The sequence below is a fragment of the Microcaecilia unicolor genome, chromosome 5 (genome assembly GCF_901765095.1).
Source record: "Microcaecilia unicolor chromosome 5, aMicUni1.1, whole genome shotgun sequence".
Taxonomy (NCBI): domain Eukaryota; kingdom Metazoa; phylum Chordata; class Amphibia; order Gymnophiona; family Siphonopidae; genus Microcaecilia; species Microcaecilia unicolor.
The window spans coordinates 25,361,342-25,381,326 of NC_044035.1; the positions used below are offsets into that span (position 1 = coordinate 25,361,342).

The 19,985-nt window shown below is 45.0% G+C and overlaps 1 protein-coding gene across 5 annotated transcripts in view; it reads right to left on the bottom strand.

Annotated features, from left to right (window-relative positions):
• ADD3 (adducin 3) overlaps nucleotides 1-19,985 on the bottom strand; it is a 202,164-nt gene that overhangs the window by 96,554 nt on the left and 85,625 nt on the right. The window lies entirely within an intron of this gene.

Sequence of the window (19,985 nt, forward strand, 5' to 3'; positions counted from 1 at the left end):
GTTTAGTTCTCTATCTCATGCATAACATGTTTCCCTACCAAAAACATTTATATTCTAACAAATGTAGTTACAATACTGACTTACAGATTACAATTTGTAGTTTATTATTCTCTTCTGCCCTCCCCCTTCCCCCCATGTAAAGCATGTCTAAACCCTGTTCACCTCCAGAGTTCACTTTTAACAACATTCCAGCATGTTCTGCAGAGCATCTCTGGATGAAATCCTACTCCCTTGCTGTCTTCATACATTTCAAACTCGTGTTCACCTTTCTATCTGCTTACTCACCAAATAAGATTATATCTGACAACTTTCTTGCCTCCAGCCCTAGTTGGCTTTTAACACCCTCGCTTTCCTCTTCAAAATCACTCTGCTTCCCAACCCCTCTTCACTTTCTGCCCAAACTTTGGCTGACTTCTTCCATGTCAAGATTTATTGATTAATCATGAATTCTCCATCAGGCCATTTTTTGTCCACTTTACCTCTCTTTCCACAAGCCATCTACAGCACTCATGTAAGCCCTGAGGCTGTGATACTGAGACCCCGATTCAGGGGATAAGAGTCAGGTTTTAAGATAGTTTTGAAGCTGAGGGTCAGTAGTGTGTGAACTCTGCTTAACAAGGTATCAAATTGTCCATACTGTGGGCTACACTGCCTTGTTCTATTTTGGTATGACTTTACTTTTGAGGATGTATTTGTGGTTTATTATTCAAAGTAAGTACGATTGGGTTTATTTGAGATTGTTTTGATCTGGTTCAGGACTTTTTTTTTTTGGAGACTAGGCAATACAGCGTTAGAATGAATACAATTTCACTCAGCTGAAAACCCTACTGCTGAGTCCCACAGGGTTCTCCTATTTCACCAATTTTGTTTAATGCTTACATGTCTTCTTTTGGAGGAGGTTCAGACACAGTAAATATTTATGAATCCTATTGATTCCTGTAACTAAATATTTAAATATTGCCATTTCCAGAGGTAATACAGGTATTGAGGTAGTTGAAATTTAGAACAGCTCCAATGGCCTTAAATTAAATAAGGAGAAAATCAAACTGCTTTGGTAGAGCAATTCTTGTAATTCTATTCCAGATGCTATAAACACTATGCAGAACTACTCTCCATATTGGGAAAACCACTAAAGTTCTGGATTTACACTTTATTCACAACTTACTATGGAACCTTAAAGAAATTATATTAAAAAAAAAAAAAAAAGAGATTTTTTTTAAACATTGCCAGTTACGTTCTTTGCTTTTTGAAGATCATTTCTCTCGTTTGGTTCAAGCCCTGCTTCTATTCTCTCTCACCTTGATCATTTAACAATTTATACTCGGGTATCATTAACATTTGAGATTGAAGTTACAAACCTTGCAGAATGCAGCAGCAAAATTGATTTTTTTGTGGCCATAAATTTAATAGGGCTACTGCATTGTTGATTAAACTACATTGGCTGCTAGTTTCTGTGAGTAAAGAATTCAAATTGTCTTGAATTATCTAAAATTGTTGGATAGCTTGCTTTCAACTAGTCCTAGAATTTCACATTCAAACTCTGCCCCTATCTTAAGGCTCTGTTAGTTATCAGGGAGTGGCAATTTGGAATACCTTATTTAGGGGCCCCATTTTACGAAAGGCTTGATGTGTGGCAACCTGGAACTACCGTGGCTGTGGTTTCGGCTCAAGCACACGCCATTTCTGGCACGCCCAGAAAATATTTTTCCAAATTTCATGCGCTGCGCTAACCTGGCAGTAATCTGGCAGTGAGTGGATGGCGGTAAGTGCTCTCCCCACAAGGCCACATGGTAAGAATAATCTTACCACATGACCAATTTTTTTGGGGTGGGGGGGTTACCCGCTGCAGACTTTTAAAGCCTTAACCAGTTTTTTGATGCTCCTTAAAGACCTTTTTAATTAGCAAATTTTAGAAACTGATTACTTATTATGAATTTGTATGCTGCATGTAACCCTTTTGTAAATCCCTTTGAACCCTAAGGCAATTGGCGGAATATAAGACATAGATTACATTAAACTTCATACAACCATACAGGCGGTTTCCAGAAATCAGGTATGAATTTGCAAAGCACTGATTACTGAAACTACTAATTGCTTTGCAAAAAAACAGATTTTACATTTTGCCCTGAGGTCAGACACTGCTGTTTTTGCTGTTCTGTAGGCCTTTTCCTAAGACTCTACTGGGCACATAGTCTCTGAGCTTCCATCTTCAGCAGCACACCTAAGACTTAAGACTTCACTGGACATTGTATTTTCCTGATCATTTACCCTTTTGGTTCTGTGGCCTTCTTCCAAAGTTTACACGCACTGCTCGCCATCTGGGTGTCTAGGAGCTTTGAGCTGGTGATACAAAAATACTGCCTCAACGAGGAGCAGTTACCCCTTCCTGGGACAAGACTTGGAGTTGGTCATGCCTGTCACCAAAGTCCGTAAAGTTATTATAATTCTTCTAGTATTGCAATTAGTCAGAAATAGTTCTTTAGGTCTGGGAAGTACAAGTCAGGCATTGATACTAGGTTATATAAGACAACATTTATTAGTTGTGAAAAGATAAGACTTTACAACGGAACTGCTTCTGAGACCACATTACTTGCTTTATTAGATGCTGCTTTTGTTACATCAAATCGCTATTTATATGGAACTGCTATCGTTGTGGTTTTCTTATTGCCAGCAGACAGAGTGAATGCAGGACCAAGGAGAGGAATGCTTATTACCCTTGGCACAGACAAGACAGATACCCTTTTCCCTATATTCTCATCACAACACAATCATAGTAACATAGTAGATGACGGCAGAAAAAGACCTGCATGGTCCATCCAGTCTGCCCAACAAGATAACTCATATTTGCTGCTTTTTGTGTATACCCTACTTTGATTTGTACCTGTGCTCTTCAGGGTACAGACCGTATAAGTCTGCCCAGCACTATCCCCGCCTCCCAACCACCAGCCCCACCTCCCAACCACCGGCTCTGGCACAGACCGTATAAGTCTGCCCAGCACTATCCTCACCTCCCAACCACCAGCCCTGCCTCCCAACCACCGGCTCTGGCACAGACCATACAAGTCTGTCCAGCACTATCCCCGCCTCCCAACCACCAGTCCCGCTGCCCACCCCCGGCTCTGGCACAGACCGTACAAGTCTGTCCAGCACTATCCCCGCCTCCCAACCACCAGCCCCGCCTCCCGATCTTGACTAAGCTCCTGAGGATCCATTCCTTCGGCACAGGATTCCTTTATGCTTGTCCCACGCATGTTTGAATTCCGTTACCGTTTTCATTTCCACCACCTCCCGCGGGAGGACATTCCAAGCATCCACTACTCTCTCTGTGAAAAAATACTTCCTGACATTTTTCTTGGGTCTGCCCCCCTTCAATCTCATTTCATGTCCTCTCGTTCTACCACCTTCCCATCTCTGTAAAAGGTTCGTTTGCGGATTAATACCTTTCAAATATTTGAACGTCTGTATCATATCACCCCTGTTTCTCCTTTCCTCCAGAGTATACATGTTTAGTTCAGCAAGTCTCTCCTCATACGTCTTGTAGAACCTCCACTATTCAGCACAAATCTGTCTTCCTCGTTTCTTTAGATCTTTCTTCATTTTTTATTCTTGTCTATCAATTACTACTATTATCAATTACCCCAACAATTACCCCTACTATCAATTACCCCAACATCTTCAAAAACTAGAACTCCAAATCATTGTTCTCAACTGGTTGAACTCCTATTTATACTACTATTCTTTCCAGGTCTCCTCTATCAGTCTCTCTAATCTTCTCACGCCATTCCCTGAGGGTTCCACAGGGCTCACTACTTATCCCTATTCTTTTCAACATTTATCTTGCTTCTTCCAATTCATTCTTTATGCAGACATCCAGATCACCACAAATTCTTCATTTACCGATCTCTCCCCTCTAGTCCTGTATCGAGGCCACTGCTACGTGGCTGAAAGAGAATTTTCTTAAACATCTTGAAACTTTATATTTGTGCTTGACCCCCCCCCCCCCCCCTCCCTACTGGGAGACTAGTCTATTTCCCTTCCCCAAACCGTCCCATGAAGAATACAGAGGCTCACCCTTCTCTGGGAAAACAGACCCCACTCCACAGCCTCCCACCTTTGTCAACAGGTGGGAGAATGAGATCTCATTTCAGTTTTACTGGCTGCAGCTCTGCTATCGGTGTTGAGGAGCTACGGGCGCAGAGACAGATGCCTGCTGATGACATCACACCATTCCTTTAATTACCCGGTAAGACGACCGTAGACATGAGCCACTGGAGTCCTTAGCGGGAACTCTGCTGACTTTTACATCTGCTGCAGTTTACCATCTCAACTGACTCAGTATTTCTGGCTGCAGCTCTGCTAACTATCAGTGTCAAGGAGTGGAAGGAGCTATGGGCACAGGGACAGACGCCTGTTCATGACATCACTCATCATCCCTTTAATTGCCTGGTAAGAAGCTTGCAGCGGCTCACAGTCCACTGGCTCGCATAAGGCATGAGCAGAAGGAAAGCACCCTTTAGCAAGCCCCTTGGAGAGACCTTAGGAATACAGATGGGAAGTAAGAGGAATTGATGAGGTTGGACAACTGGACTGAATATATGTTTTGTTTAGTATGAACCATTACTTTTGAGTACAATATGCATTTTGAGCTATTTTTTTTTTTTTTTTAATATATTGGGTAGGATTTTGTAGGGAGGGAGAGGTGAGGTTGTTGGGAATTCAGGCTCAGTTTGATGACTCACTTTTTCATATTATTATATTTTCAATGAACCAGTTTATCATTTTGTTGAGAGACCTATTCTTAGAAATGTAATCGATTGTGCCGATTTGATGCCTAAAGCTATCTCAGTGATCATTAATAGAACTGCACAATTCAAATTACTGCATCGTTTGAAATCAAAGTTTAGATCTAGAAATGTTATTCCTATCAAATGATCTTCTCTGAACTTTGCCTCTTACTCCTAACACCTACACCCTGCTCATATATAAATGCTAGATTGGTGTGCAATAAGTTATATATTATTAGGGATTGCATAGAACATGGTGAACAGGGTTTTATATTTACAACTGAAACCTGGCTAAATTTGGGTGATGACCCTTTGTTACTGGATTTGTGCCCCTAGATTATAAGGTGATGCATTTAGAGAGAGAAAAAAGGGAAGGTCATTGCCATAATTACTAGACACTTCTTTCAGGTTAAACTTTTAGATTCTTCCTTCTCCCCTACTTTAGAAATGTTAGCACGTGAAATTTCAGATTCTTCCTTGGAGAGCTCTGTTAGTTGTATATTGTTTTATTGTCCTCCAGAAAAGTGGCTAGATACTAGAGAAGAGTTCTATGAGTTTTTAATCAGAAATACTATAGGTTTTAATAATGTAATTTTGATAGGTGATATTAATCTTCATCTAGAAAATCATATGAATTTGAAGACCAAAGACCTGTTGGACTTTCTGGTTTCTATTAATCTCTGTATTCCAGAATTATCTTCTCTCATGAAAACAGTCACCACTAGGATTTATTGGCTCTCTCTAGACTTCCATCTTTGAATTTCTTGTTAGAAAATATTAACTGGCAGCATGTCATATGGTCAGATCATTTTCTGTTAGACTTTAGTTATTCAATGGGAAGCAAAACGAGTGAAACCTATTCCACCAACACATATTTATAAATTTAGAAATAAAATTCCCATAGAATCATTTTGGGATAAAATAGAACAATGGGAATTGGGCAATCCAACTCTATCCCTCTTAGATAACTGGGATGAAGTTAGTATTCCTGTTTTAAATGAACTAGCTACATTAAAAACTAAGACTAGAATAACAAAGAGATTAACTCATGGTTTGATGATGCTCCTTTACAACAAAAACATCTTTGTAGAAGCTTAGAAAGAGCGTGGCAGAAGGATAGACTTATGGAGTCTAGATTAAGTTGGAGGAGAGAAGTTGCAAAATATAAATTACTTTTAAAGGATGAAAAGAAAGATTATTATTCAAAAGAAATTAGTGATACCATCATTAACTCCAGAAAGTTGTAAAGTTGTTTAAGTTATTACTACTACTACTTAACATTTCTAGAGCGCTACTAGGGTTACGCAGCGCTGTACAATTTAATAAAGAAGGACAGTCCCTGCTCAAAAGAGCATACAATCTAAAGAACGAAATGTCAAGTTGGGGCAAACAACTTAGATGAGTTTTTTTTTTTAAAGGGAAAGACCTTTTCTTGTTGGTCAGTAATGAGGATGTACCATTAGACAGAACCTGGGAAGTTTTTAGTGCACCAATCATAAGTGAGTTTAATATACTTTTCAATAAATATAATTCAGCTATTTGTACTTTAGATTGTTGTCCAAACTCTCTGATGAAGGCTGCATCTCTTTTTTGGGGAGTGTCTCAGGATCTGGATCTCTGATATGTTACCCATGGGAACTTTCCTTCATTAGGGGGCGGAATAATTTTGACACCTAGTCCAAAAAAATCCAAAGGTAGGGTTGCATGTCATCACAAATTGCACATCCATTTCACTATTTATTAAAATTTATGGAAGGATTTGTAATCACATAATTACAATCATATCTGGAGAAATATGAGCTATTACACTACTCAGTCAGGTTTCCATAGACAGTTCAGTACCAAAATTGTTATAGGGACATTATAGGCCAAGGGAAGTTCTCTGCTGAGCAGAGGGCACAGGGCAGGCCTACTACAGTTTGATGTCTTGTGCCTTCGACTTGGTAGATCATGATATATTGCTATCAGTCCTGAGCTCATTTGGATTGGGAGGAAGAAAGAGTTTTGGACTGGATTGGGGGTGTCTTAAAGAATTGATCTTATAGTGTTCAATTCAATAACAATCTAACTTTTGGAAAGCTAATAATGGTGTCCCGCAAGGGTCCCTCATCTCCTTCATTATTCAATATTTTACTGAGTTCTCTAGGATACTGCTTAAGTAAAGCTGGCTATAAGAGGCTCATTTTCAAAGCACTTAGCCTCCCAAAGTTCCATAGAAACCTATGGAACTTAGCCTCCCAAAGTGCTTTGAAAATATGCCTCTAAGTCTTTTAGTTATACAAATGACATCACAGAATTGTTACCAGTTCAACAGCAGAAGAAGTATCAGTGTTAGGAAAGAAATTTATTAAAGATTTCATAGGATAACAGGGGAATTAAGGCTATGATAGGATTTTAAAATAGAAGACAGGGAAGCCATTTTACTCAGAGAAATACATGGTAATAGCCCACAGGATACAGGGCTTAGTTAGTTTTCTGGTGGTTCACCTTTGGATACTATTTTGGAGTCATGCTACTTGATTTGGACCTAGAATAGCAAATCTATTCATGAAGAACCGAGGCCAGTATTTACACTTGAGCAGATATGCTCAAAGATGTCCAGTCAGCTTGACATTCTCGTTGAAGAGAGATCATGTCAACCCAGATAAGCTGAGAGTAATGACATGGACCAATGGAAGGTTCTGAAAAGGGGGGTTGCAAAGTGGACCCATTGGAAATAACCAACAGCAGAGTGACAAGATGAAAGAATAAACTTTCCTCCCAGGAATTTCCCTAAAATTTCCTTGGAATGGATATCATCATTAATGCAGGCCTCAGGAAACGTACAGAACAGGGGTGGAGCTTGTCATTGAGGCCCATAATCAAAATTTCTAAATAAAAGAGGGAACTAAAAAGGTTTTTTAAAATGTATATATGAGGTACGGAAGGTTGAGATCTTACTGAGTGGCAAGTGCAGGAGGGAAGAAGTCTACTAGCTGACTTCTCTGCATTTAGAAAGGCAGATAAGTTTTCATTCCTGTGTATTGGGCTTGCACTTTGTCATTTATCTCAGAGTAAACAGGCAGCTAAGGGAATAGAAAGCCGAGTAAACAATCAGCACTCTGGAAATATTAATGTGCTCTTTATTTTGGACAGGATTGACTTGGCTAATGGTTAACATTTTCTTTAAAAGTAGTTAAGAAGAAAGTATGATTTCTGTTGATTCAGCCATGCTTCCAGTCTTACTGAAAAACTCCTGTTCCTGTAGTGATACTGTGATCTTTTCCTAATTGATGCCTGAATAAAAGATCTTAATTTCCATAGAGCAATTTCTTTCTTTAACATCGACCTCTGAGGTTAAACACAGCTTTTGGGCAGTTAGACATGTTTTCCCATAACATCTAACAGGTTGCGGACTGTATAGATGTATTGGAGAATTGGATATGCTCTCATCGTTTAAAACGGAGAAAGGAAAAAAACAAGTTCCTAACGATTAGACAAATATCAGATATCTGGAACGAAAACACCTTGAAAACTCAGTAACCCTAATTTTAAATCTGAAACAAGCCTAAACATATTAGGAGTTGTGATGTTTAGTTCCTTGTCTCCTGAGTTGCATATAAATGCATTGATAAAGAAAACTTTTCCTCTCATAAAGAAATTGCGTAAAATTAGAAATATATTGACAACTTTAGCTTTTAAGATGGTGGTTCAAAATATATTAGAGCAGCTAGATTATTGTAACAATTTATCTAGGTTATCCAAAATTTCTTTTAAGAAAATTGCAGACAATACAGAACAGAGCAGCCAGACTGATATTTTCAGCGGATGTTAACAAGCGGGTCACTCCTTTGTTAATAAAATTACATTGGCTATCAGTTGAGGCCTGGATAGAGTTTAAACTTTGTGTGATGATTTTTAAACATTTTATACGGTAACATTCCACTTTGTATATTGTAATTAATATGTTTTCCCCAATTCCAATAGGCTAGTGATTGCTACAAACCCTTTAGTTGTTACAATATCTAAGTCGAAAATGTCTGCTTAATTCTCTACTACTTTTTCATTTTTATACGCTCAGGTTTGGAATTCTCTGTCCAGTTAAGATTACTAGCTATTGTATATTTAGAAAGTTTTTGAAAAAACATTCTGTTTAGGACATTTTTATTATGTTAACTGATGTATAGTATTTTGTAATTCTCTAAGAATTGTCTGGACTTCTTAATTCTGTAATCTGTTTAGAACTTGGAGGTTATTGCAGACTATAAGAACACATTGTATTATACTGACCCTTACCACCTCCTCTTCCACTGATTGGTATGACCTCTCCTCTCTCCCCCGCCACAGCTCTCCAGGATTCTGTCTGCTGTCATGCTCAACTCCACTCTTTTTTTTGAAGTTCAAATTTTGTGGTACCCACCTCCTTTTATTATTTATGCTGCATTAGATCAGTCAAGCCCTTCCTTTCTTTCGACCAGTTTATAAGAACATAATAGCCATACTGGGTCAGACTGAGGGTCCACCTAGTCAAGTATCCCGCTTCCAACAGTGGCCAATCCAGCTCACAAGTACTTGATGGACTCCCAGAGAGTAGCAAAATTCTTTGCTACCGATTCCCATGGATAAATAGTGGCCAATATGTTTCTAGGCATTTAACTAGAAGGTGGGATGGCATATGGAAGCAGATCACTTCAGGTAGTCACCTCTAGCAAAAGAAAAGATTACAGTGGTGAAGCAAGCAATTTAAACAATTTTAGTAATTCACTTCTTGGCAACACAATAGAAGGTGACACTAAACAAAAAAATATATAGAAGATGAGACTGCCACTGAAATGTAGCTGGAAAGCAATGACCACAAATGCTTGCTGTCGTAAGCGATAAAGTTCAAGATCTGCAAGCTCTGATGGTAGAGGCAGATTTAGATATTGTTGCTATCACAAAGACATGGTTCAATGACTCCCGTGAATGGGAATTAGAGAAGTTTTAAAGAAGGGCAACCAAAATGATTAAGAGGATGGAACGCCTCTCATATGAGGAAAGGCTTAACAGCTTAGGGCTCTTGAGCTTGGAAAAGACAAATTAAGTGGGATATGACTGGGGAAGAACAGTGAAAGTGAATCGATTTGTTTACTCTTTCAAAAAGTACAAAAACTTGGGAACACTCCATGAAGTTACATGGTAATACCTTTTAAAAAGAATAGGAAGAAATTATTTTTTCATTCAACAAATTAAGCTCTGGAACTCATTTCTGGAGGAATTAGCAAATCTGGGTTTAAAAAAAGGTTTGAACAAGGTCCTAGAGGAAAAGTCCATAATCTGCCATTAAGACAACATAGTAACATAGAAGATAGACCTGAACAGTCCATCCTGTCTGCTTAACAGTCACACTCATTTATCAATTCATGATTAAACCAACAATGAATGTGGTACAAAATGCTCAATCCTGATCTTTCTTTACCATTTCTGGGATACAGACTGTAGAAGACTGCCAGGCACTGTCCTCGCGTTCCCAACCACTGGAGTTGCCATTGAAGCTCTCTCCAGCCCATCCTAAACTGTCTTGCCATATATGGGACAAAGACCATAGAAGTCTGTCTGGCACTGGTCATAAGGAGTCTTTTACAAAGGTGCGGTAGCATTTTTAGCACGTGCTAAATGCTAGAGATGCCCACAGCGTCTCACAGTTGCAATTCTAAGCACCACTTAAACTCATCAACAAATGCAGTCATTTAAGTTTTATTTTTCATACCATCCATTTTCTAATTGGGGATTCTCTGTGTTCATACCACACCTTTTTGAATTCTGTCATCAATTTTGGCTCCACATTAGGGGAGGATGACAACCCTCTCCATGAAAAAGAATTTCCTGACATTATTCCTAAATCTCCCACCCCACAACATCAATTAAAATTTCTTTTTATATTAATACCTTTCAAGTAGTTAAACATCTGTATCATGTCTCCCTTATCTAGGGTATACATATCCTGATCTTCCAGTCTCTTCTCATCTGTGTCTTTTGGCACAAGTCCCATACCATTTTTTGTCACCTTCCTCTGAACTAATTCAAGTCTTTTACATCCTAACAAAATACAGCTTCCAAAACCAAATACAATGCTCCCAGTGGGGCCTCGCCAATGACTCGTACAGGGGCACCAATACCTCCTGCTGGTTGTGCCTCTCTCTATGCAGCCTAGCATCCTTCTGGTTATAGACGGCTTTATCACCCCAAGGTCTGGCTTCCCTATCTGTGCAAAGCAGCCTCACCTCCTAGCACATATGACTCCCTTGGTTTCTACTCCCCAAGTGCATCACTCTACACTTCTTAAATTTTAACTGTCAAACATTTTTTTGATTATTTCTCATGTTGTCCACTTGCTCCATGGTGCGCACTCTATTGCAAATCTTTGTGTCGTGCGCAAAAAAACAAACTTTTACTTCTAACCCTTTGGCAATGTCATTCACAAATATGTTTTACTTTTTGTCTATTAGATTGTAAGCTCTTTGAGCAGGGACTGTCTTTCTTCTGTGTTTGTACAGCGCTGCGTACACTTTGTAGCGCTCTAGAAATGTTAAATAGTAGTAGTAGTAGTAGTATGTTGAGTAGAACTGGCCACAGTACCAATCCTTAAAGCACTCTAATACTTGTCTTTCCTTCTTCTGAGTGAATTCATTTACTACCACCCTCTGATGTTAGTCAGTCAACCAACCAACCAGTTTCTAGCATTTTGGATCCTAACTTGAGCCTGTTCAGTTTGTTCACAAGCTTCCTATGAGGAACTACACAGAACAGAAGTATTTGTTTAGCATGTTCGCTTTTTCTTCATCACGCTCCACCAAGCAGTCCACAGAATCTTTCAATTTTACAATTCTATTTGTAGCCTTACCTCATTTACTGATATACTGGAAAAAAAATTCTTGTCACTCCTCCTCACGTTTTCAGCCATTTTTTTTCTTCCGTTTGTGCTTTTGCTAAACATCACTTCTTTCAGCTTCATCTGGTATTCTTTTCTGTGTTCCTTTGAGTTTTTCTGTATTTCATGAATGCCAAGTCTTTTGACTTTATTTTTCTCACTTGTTTGGAGAACCATATCTTTCCTTTTTCTCTTGCTTTTATTTACCCTCCTTACGTAAAAATCAGTAGCCATTTTTATAGCTTTTTTTTTAGCCTCAACCACTGTCTTTCCACTTCTTGTAAGTCCTCCCATCCCATCGGCTCTATCTTCAGGTACTCCCCCATTTTACTAAAGCTAGCATGTTTGAAATCCAGGATCTTGAGTTGTGTGGATGCCCTTCATTTTAGCTATTATGTCAAATCAAACTGTTTGAGCACTACTTTCCCCATTTGTGAGCACTAGATCTGGCGTTGATCCTTCCCTTGTGGGTTCCATAACCATTTGAGCAGAGCACTCTGAAAGGCATCTACAATCTCTCTACTTTTTTCCAATTCCACAGATGAAACTTTCCAATCCAAATCTGGCAGCAAATCTCCCAGCAACAATACCTCCCCCTTTTTTCCCTAACTTTTGGATATCTCCAACCATATCGTTATCAAGCTGCTCCAATTGTGTCGGAGATCTGCAGACAACACCCATATGGATAGAGGTTCCATCTTCTCTTTTCAAGGCAATCCTTAACACTTCTTCCTTTCCCTAGGCTCCCTGCTTTTCAGTAGCTTTCATGTTGTTTCTTACATATAGAGTTACTTGTCTACCTTTTCAACCATGTCTATTCTTCCTAAACAAATTATAGCCTGGTGTATTAGTTGTGTAACATAACATAACATCTTGTTTCCAACAGTGGCCAACCAAGGTCACAAGTACCTGGCAGAAACCCAAATAGCTGCAACATTCCATGCTACCAATTCCATGGCAAGCAGTGGCATCCCCATGTCTGTATCTCAATAGCAAACTATGGACTTTTCCTCCAGGAACTTGCCAAACCTTTTTTAAACCCAGATATGTTAACCGCTGTTACCACATCCTCCGGCAACAAGTTCCAGAGCTTAACTACTCGTTGAGTGAAAAAAAATATTTCCTCCTTTGAGCAGATTGTTCTTGGACATCTGCCACTATAACATGGTCTGAAGTGAACTTGATAGATAAACTTTGTAAAATAGAGATTGGATTTGAATATTCAATTATAGTTTAAGGTCCTATCCAGGTAGATTCTGGCTATGATCCATGGAGTACATTGAGTCTTCTGAACATAATGTTGCTTTCGATTACTCTGTGCCTAGAACACATAAGAAGGTGACCTTCTTTGTAAGCTGGAGGGTTAAATGAGAAAAGCAAAGTTTTGAAGAAGACAAATCATTTTAAACCTGAAAAAGATAGATAGATCTATTGATGAAGCTACCAGAAACCAGCTGACAAGTTTTGAAAAATTTACATGCTCTTGTTTGTGCAGGTGGCAGCTGCAACAGATTTTTTATGAAAACCCTAGGTAGTGAGATTTTAAAGTCTTCCTCAATACATTATATGACAAAGACCACTGACCATTTTCTTAGCTTACAAATAACAGTATAGCTGTGGTCATCTAATCCAGGCTGGTGGCACTCTTCCACTGCTTTTGAGTGTAGCTTAGAAACTGCCTTGCACTAAGCATAGGTATCCGTGCTTTAGGTTGACTAAGGTCTGCTGAGACCTGCACCGAGCTGGAAGCTGTAAAACAGTGCTCCTTGACAACAGGACTCCTGAAGTCACTGCAAAGGGGAACAGAAGCAACATCAACAGAGAAGCATCTGCTGGAGTGGGTAGAGTCAGCAAATTTCTGAACAGAGCAAGTTATTCACGCTTTCTCCCGCATCAGAAAAGACCTTTATTCAACCTTGTAATGATTTCAAAGAGAATTCTTTTGGGTTCACAGGGACTTCCTTCCACAGTACTTGCACTCATCCTGGATATGCTCAAAGACCAAAAGGGTATGATACATACCTGTAGCAGGTGTTCTCCGAGGACAGCAGGCTGATTGTTCTCACGACTGGGTGACGTCCGCGGCAGCCCCCACCAACCGGAAAAAAGCTTCGCGGGACGGTCGGCACGCAGGGCACGCCCACCGCGCATGCGCGGCCGTCTTCCCGCCCGTGCGCGACCGCTCCCGCCAGTTGAATGACTAGCAAAAGATGAAACACACAACTCCAAAGGGGAGGAGGGAGGGTAGGTGAGAACAATCAGCCTGCTGTCCTCGGAGAACACCTGCTACAGGTATGTATCATACCCTTTCTCCGAGGACAAGCAGGCTGCTTGTTCTCACGACTGGGGTATCCCTAGCTCTCAGGCTCACTCAAAACAAGAACCCAGGTCAATTGAACCTCGCAACGGCGAGGGTACAACAGAAATTGACCTACGAAGAACAACTAACTGAGAGTGCAGCCTGACCAGAATAAATTCGGGTCCTGGAGGGTGGAGTTGGATTTACACCCCAAACAGATTCTGCAGCACCGACTGCCCGAACCGACTGTCGCGTCGGGTATCCTGCTGGAGGCAGTAATGAGATGTGAATGTGTGGACAGATGACCACGTCGCAGCCTTGCAGATCTCTTCAATAGTGGCTGACTTCAAGTGGGCCACCGACGCTGCCATGGCTCTGACACTATGAGCCGTGACATGACCCTCAAGAGTCAGCCCAGCCTGGGCGTAAGTGAAGGAAATGCAATCTGCTAGCCAATTAGAGATGGTGCGTTTCCCGACAGCGACCCCTAGCCTGTTAGGGTCGAAAGAAATAAACAATTGGGCGGACTGTCTGTTGGGCTGTGTCCACTCCAGGTAGAAGGCCAATGCTCTCTTGCAGTCCAATGTGTGCAACTGACGTTCAGCAGGGCGGGTATGCGGCCTGGGGAAGAATATTGGCAAGACAATTGACTGGTTAAGATGGAACTCCGACACCACCTTCGGCAGGAACTTTGGGTGGGTGCGGAGCACTACTCTGTTGTGATGAAATTTGGTATATGGAGCATGAGCTACTAGGGCTTGAAGCTCACTGACCCTACGAGCTGAAGTAACTGCCACCAAGAAAATGACCTTCCAGGTCAAGTACTTCAGATGGCAGGTATTCAGTGGCTCAAAAGGAGGTTTCATCAGCTGGGTGAGGACGACGTTGAGATCCCATGACACAGTAGGAGGCTTGATAGGGGGCTTTGACAAAAGCAAGCCTCTCATGAATCGAACGACTAAAGGCTCTCCAGAGATGGCTTTACCTTCCACACGATAATGGTAAGCACTAATCGCACTAAGGTGATTCCTTACTGAGTTGGTCTTGAGGCCAGACTCTGATAAGTGCAGAAGGTATTCAAGCAGGTTCTGTGCAGGGCAAGACCGAGGTTCTAGGGCCTTGCTCTCACACCACACGACAAACCTCCTCCACTTGAAAAAGTAACTCTTTTTAGTGGAATCCTTCCTAGAGGCAAGTAAGACCCGGGAGACACCCTCAGACAGACCCAACGCAGTGAAGTCTACGCCCTCAACATCCAGGCTGTGAGAGCCAGAGACTGAAGGTTGGGGTGCAGCAACGCTCCGTCGTTCTGCGAAATGAGAGTCGGAAAACACTCCAATCTCCACGGTTCTTCGGAGGACAACTCCAGAAGAAGAGGGAACCAGATCTGACGGGGCCAAAAAGGCGCTATCAGAATCATGGCGCCGTGGTCTTGCTTGAGCTTCAGTAAGGTCTTCCCCACCAAAGGTATGGGAGGATAAGCATACAGGAGGCCGGTCCCCCAATGGAGGAGAAAGGCATCCGACGCTAGCCTGCCGTGTGCCTGAAGTCTGGAACAGAACAGAGGCAGCTTGTGGTTGGTCTGAGAGGCGAAAAGGTCCACCGAGGGGGTGCCCCACGCTCGGAAGATCTTGCGTACCACTCTGGCATGAAGCGACCACTCGTGCGGTTGCATGACTCTGCTCAGTCTGTCGGCCAGACTGTTGTTTACGCCTGCCAGGTACGTGGCTTGGAGGAGCATGCCGAACCGACACGCCCAACGCCACATCCCGACGGCTTCCTGGCACAGGGGGCGAGATCCGGTGCCCCCCTGCTTGTTGACGTAATACATTGCAACCTGATTGTCTGTCCGAATTTGGATAATTTGGCAGGACAGCCGATCTCTGAAAGCCTTCAGTGCGTTCCAGATCGCTCGGAGCTCCAGGAGGTTGATCTGCAGATCCTTTTCCTGGAGGGACCACAGACCCTGGGTGTGAAGCCCATCGACATGGGCTCCCCACCCCAGGCGAGATGCATCCGTCGTCAGCACTTTCGTGGGCTGCGGAATTTGGAATGGACGTCCCAGGGTCAAATTGGTCCGGATGGTCCACCAGAGCAGTGAAGTGCGGCAACTGGTGGAGAGGCGGATGACATCTTCTAGATTCCCGGTGGCTTGGAACCACTGGGAAGCTAGGGTCCATTGAGCAGATCTCATGTGAAGGCGAGCCATGGGAGTCACATGAACTGTGGAGGCCATATGACCCAGAAGTCTCAACATCTGCCGAGCTGTGATCTGCTGAGACGCTCTGGTCTGCGAAGCCAGGGCCAAGAGGTTGGTGGCCCTCGCTTCGGGAAGGTAGGCCTGAGCCGTCTGGGAATTCAGCAGCGCTCCTATGAATTCCAGAGACTGAGTTGGCTGGAGATGGGACTTTGGGTAATTTATCACAAACCCCAGCAGCTCCAGAAGTTGAATAGTGCACTGCATGGACCGGAGGGCTCCTGCCTCCGAGGTATTCTTGACCAGCCAATCGTCGAGATATGGGAACACGTGCACTCCCAGCTTGCGTAGGTAGGCCGCTACCACCACGAGGCACTTGGTAAACACTCGTGGGGCAGAGGCGAGCCCAAAGGGCAGCACACAATACTGAAAGTGCCGTGCGCCCAGGCGGAATCTGAGATACTGCCTGTGAGCTGGCAGTATCGGTATGTGAGTATATGCGTCCTTTAAATCCAGGGAACATAGCCAATCGTTTTTCTGAATCATTGGCAGAAGGGTGCCCAAGGAAAGCATCCTGAACTTTTCTTTGACCAGGAATTTGTTCAGGCCTCTCAGGTCTAGGATGGGACACATCCCCCCTGTTTTCTTTTCCACAAGGAAGTACCTGGAATAGAATCCCTGCCCTTCCTGCCCGGGTGGTACGGGCTCGACCGCATTGGCGCTGAGAAGGGCGGAGAGTTCCTCTGCAAGTACTCGCTTGTGATGGGAGCTGAAAGACTGAGCTCCCGGAGGACAATTTGGAGGCAGGGAGGCCAAATTCAGGGCGTATCCGCACCGCACTATTTGGAGAACCCACTGGTCGGAGGTTATGAGAGGCCACCTTTGGTGAAAAAATTTTAACCTCCCTCCGACCGGCAGATCGTCCGGTACGGACACTTGTAAAGCGGCTATGTTCCCGTGGATCCAGTCAAAAGCCCGTCCCCGGCTTTTGCTGTGGAGGCGCAGGGGGCTGCTTAGGCGCACGCTGTTGACGAGAACGAGCGCGCTGGGGCTGTCCCTGTGCCTGACGAGGCCTTCGGGCCGGCTGGTTGTACCTACGCTTTGCAAAAGAATAGGGTGCAGCCTGCCGGGCCCGGGAAAAACGTCCACCTGTGGAGGTGGATGCTGAAGGCGCCCGGTGGGAGAGCTTGTCGAGAGCGGTTTCCCGCTGATGCAGTTGGTCCACCATCTGCTCGACCTTCTCACCGAAAATGTTATCCCCCCGGCAAGGGACGTCAGCCAGTCTCTGCTGGGTGCGGTTGTCCAGGTCAGAGGCACGCAGCCATGAGAGCCTGCGCATCACTATACCTTGGGCCGCAGCACGAGATGCCACGTCACAGGTGTCAAAAATACCCCTGGACAGGAACTTTCTGCACGCCTTCAGCTGCCTGACCACCTCCTGATAAGGCCTGGACTGCTCCGGCGGGAGCTTATCGACCAGGTCCGCCAGCTGTTGCACATTGGTCCGCATGTGGATGCTCATATAGAGCAGGTATGACTGGATGCGGGTCACGAGCATGGAGGATTGGTAGGCCTTCCTCCCAAACGAGTCCAGAGTGCGAGACTCCCGCCCCGGGGGCGCCGAGGCGGTATCCCTCGAACTCCGTGCCCTCTTGAGAGCAGAATCCACGACCGCTGAGTCATGGGGCAATTGGGGCCGCATGAGCTCTGGGTCAGAGTGGATCCTGTACTGGGACTCTGCTTTCTTGGGAATGGTGGGGTTAGTTAAAGGTCGCACCCAGTTCCGGAGCAGCGTCTCCTTCAGGACATTGTGCAGCGGCACCGTGGAGGACTCTCTAGGTGGTGATGGATAGTCGAGGACCTCGAGCATCTCGGCCCTCGGCTCTTCCACAGAGACCACGGGGAAGGGAATGCTGATAGACATATCCCGCACAAAGGAGGCAAAGGAGAGACTCTCAGGAGGTGAGAGCTTCCTCTCCGGTGAAGGCGTGGGGTCCGAGGGAAGGCCCGTAGACTCCTCTGAGGAGAAATATCTAGGGTCCTCCTCTTCCCCCCACGAGTCCTCATCCTCGGTATCGGACATTAGCTCATGTAGCTGAGTCCTGAACCGGGCCCGGCTCGACGTCGAGGCACCAAGGTCTCGGTGTCGTCGAGCGGTGGACTCCCACGCCGGCGGGGACGGAGCTCCCTCCATCGACGTCGACGGGGACTCCACCTGCGTGGCGGTCGAGACCGGCACCGCAAGCGGTGGCGGTGTCGACAGCCCCGGCGCCGGGCTAGAGCTCGCCGGCGCCACAGTCATCGGCGCCGAGGGCGCAAGCACCCCCGGCGCCGGCACAGCCTGGCGCATCAGCCCTTCCAGGATCCCCGGAAGGATGGCTCTGAGGCACTCGTCCAGGCCCGCTGCCGGGAAAGGCGGTGGGGCCGGTAAGGGTGTCGGTGCCGGAAGCTGCTGGGGGCCAGGAGACGGCACCGAGGTGCCGGAACCCCGACGCGTCGGTACCTCCACAACCGACGGAGACCTCTCCTCACGACGATGACGCTTCGGCGTCGCCTCCTCTCCGACATCGGGATGCACCGAAGGCGACCGGTGACGACGCTTCTTGTCTTTCTTCCGATGCACGTCACCGGCGCCGGAGGGCATGGAGGAGGAGGAGGTCGATCCCCCTCGGTCTCGAGGTACCGGGTCAGACAGGGTTCGGTCCCGTGGGCCACGAGCTGAGGGCGTGACCGGGGCCGACTGCCCACGCGGCCTCTCACCCCCACTCTCACCGGAGGACCGGCGGCCCGACGGGACCTGTTCTCCTGGGGTCGCTGCCATCGGTGCCGATGTCTCGGGCATCGATACCGGAACCGAAGGGCTGGGCGTCGATACCGATGCCTTCGAGGTCGACGTCGAGGGGCCGGCGCAAGTTCCAAAAAGACGGTCCCGCAGAACTTGCCTCGCAACCTGAGTCCGTTTCCGGAGACCGAGACACAAAGAACACGACTTGAGATTGTGCTCCGGCCCGAGGCACTGGAGGCACCAAGCGTGGGTGTCGGTCTGCGAGATCGGCCGGCCGCAGCGACCACACTTTTTAAATCCACTCGGGACCTTCGAGGACATCGACGGAAAAATCGCGTCGGCGAAGTCAAAGTAGTCAATGGTGGCTAAAATCACACCACGAAAAACAAACGACCGAGCGGCCACTAGGCCGCAATGTGGCGTCCCCGCTGGAAGCGAGGGAAAAAAGGGAGCGCGTGTCCCACACGCGCAGGGTTTCTTTTTTTTTTTTTTTTTTTAAAGGAAACCGGGCGGTAATGAAAAACCGAAAAACAAAGTTAGAAACAAGCACGATCAGCGTATACGCGATCGAACGATCCGGCGGCTGAACAGAGAGAGCGCAAAACACGACTCTCTCCAGGCGCGGAAAAAAAGGAACTGGCGGGAGCGGTCGCGCACGGGCGGGAAGACGGCCGCGCATGCGCGGTGGGCGTGCCCTGCGTGCCGACCGTCCCGCGAAGCTTTTTTCCGGTTGGTGGGGGCTGCCGCGGACGTCACCCAGTCGTGAGAACAAGCAGCCTGCTTGTCCTCGGAGAACAAATGAGACACCTGACACAGGTGCTGGAAACTCAAATCTCTCACATTGTGGAGATGGCCAAGATGGATAAATATTGGAAACAGGGGCAGTGGGGAAAAAGGGAACAGAGAGAAAGAGATGTTATATTGTGTTCAATTTTGGAGGCCGTATCTTGCAAAGGATGTTTAAAAAAATGGAAGCGGTGCAAAGAAAAGCTACGAGAATGGTATGGGATTTGCGTTGCAAGACGTAGGAG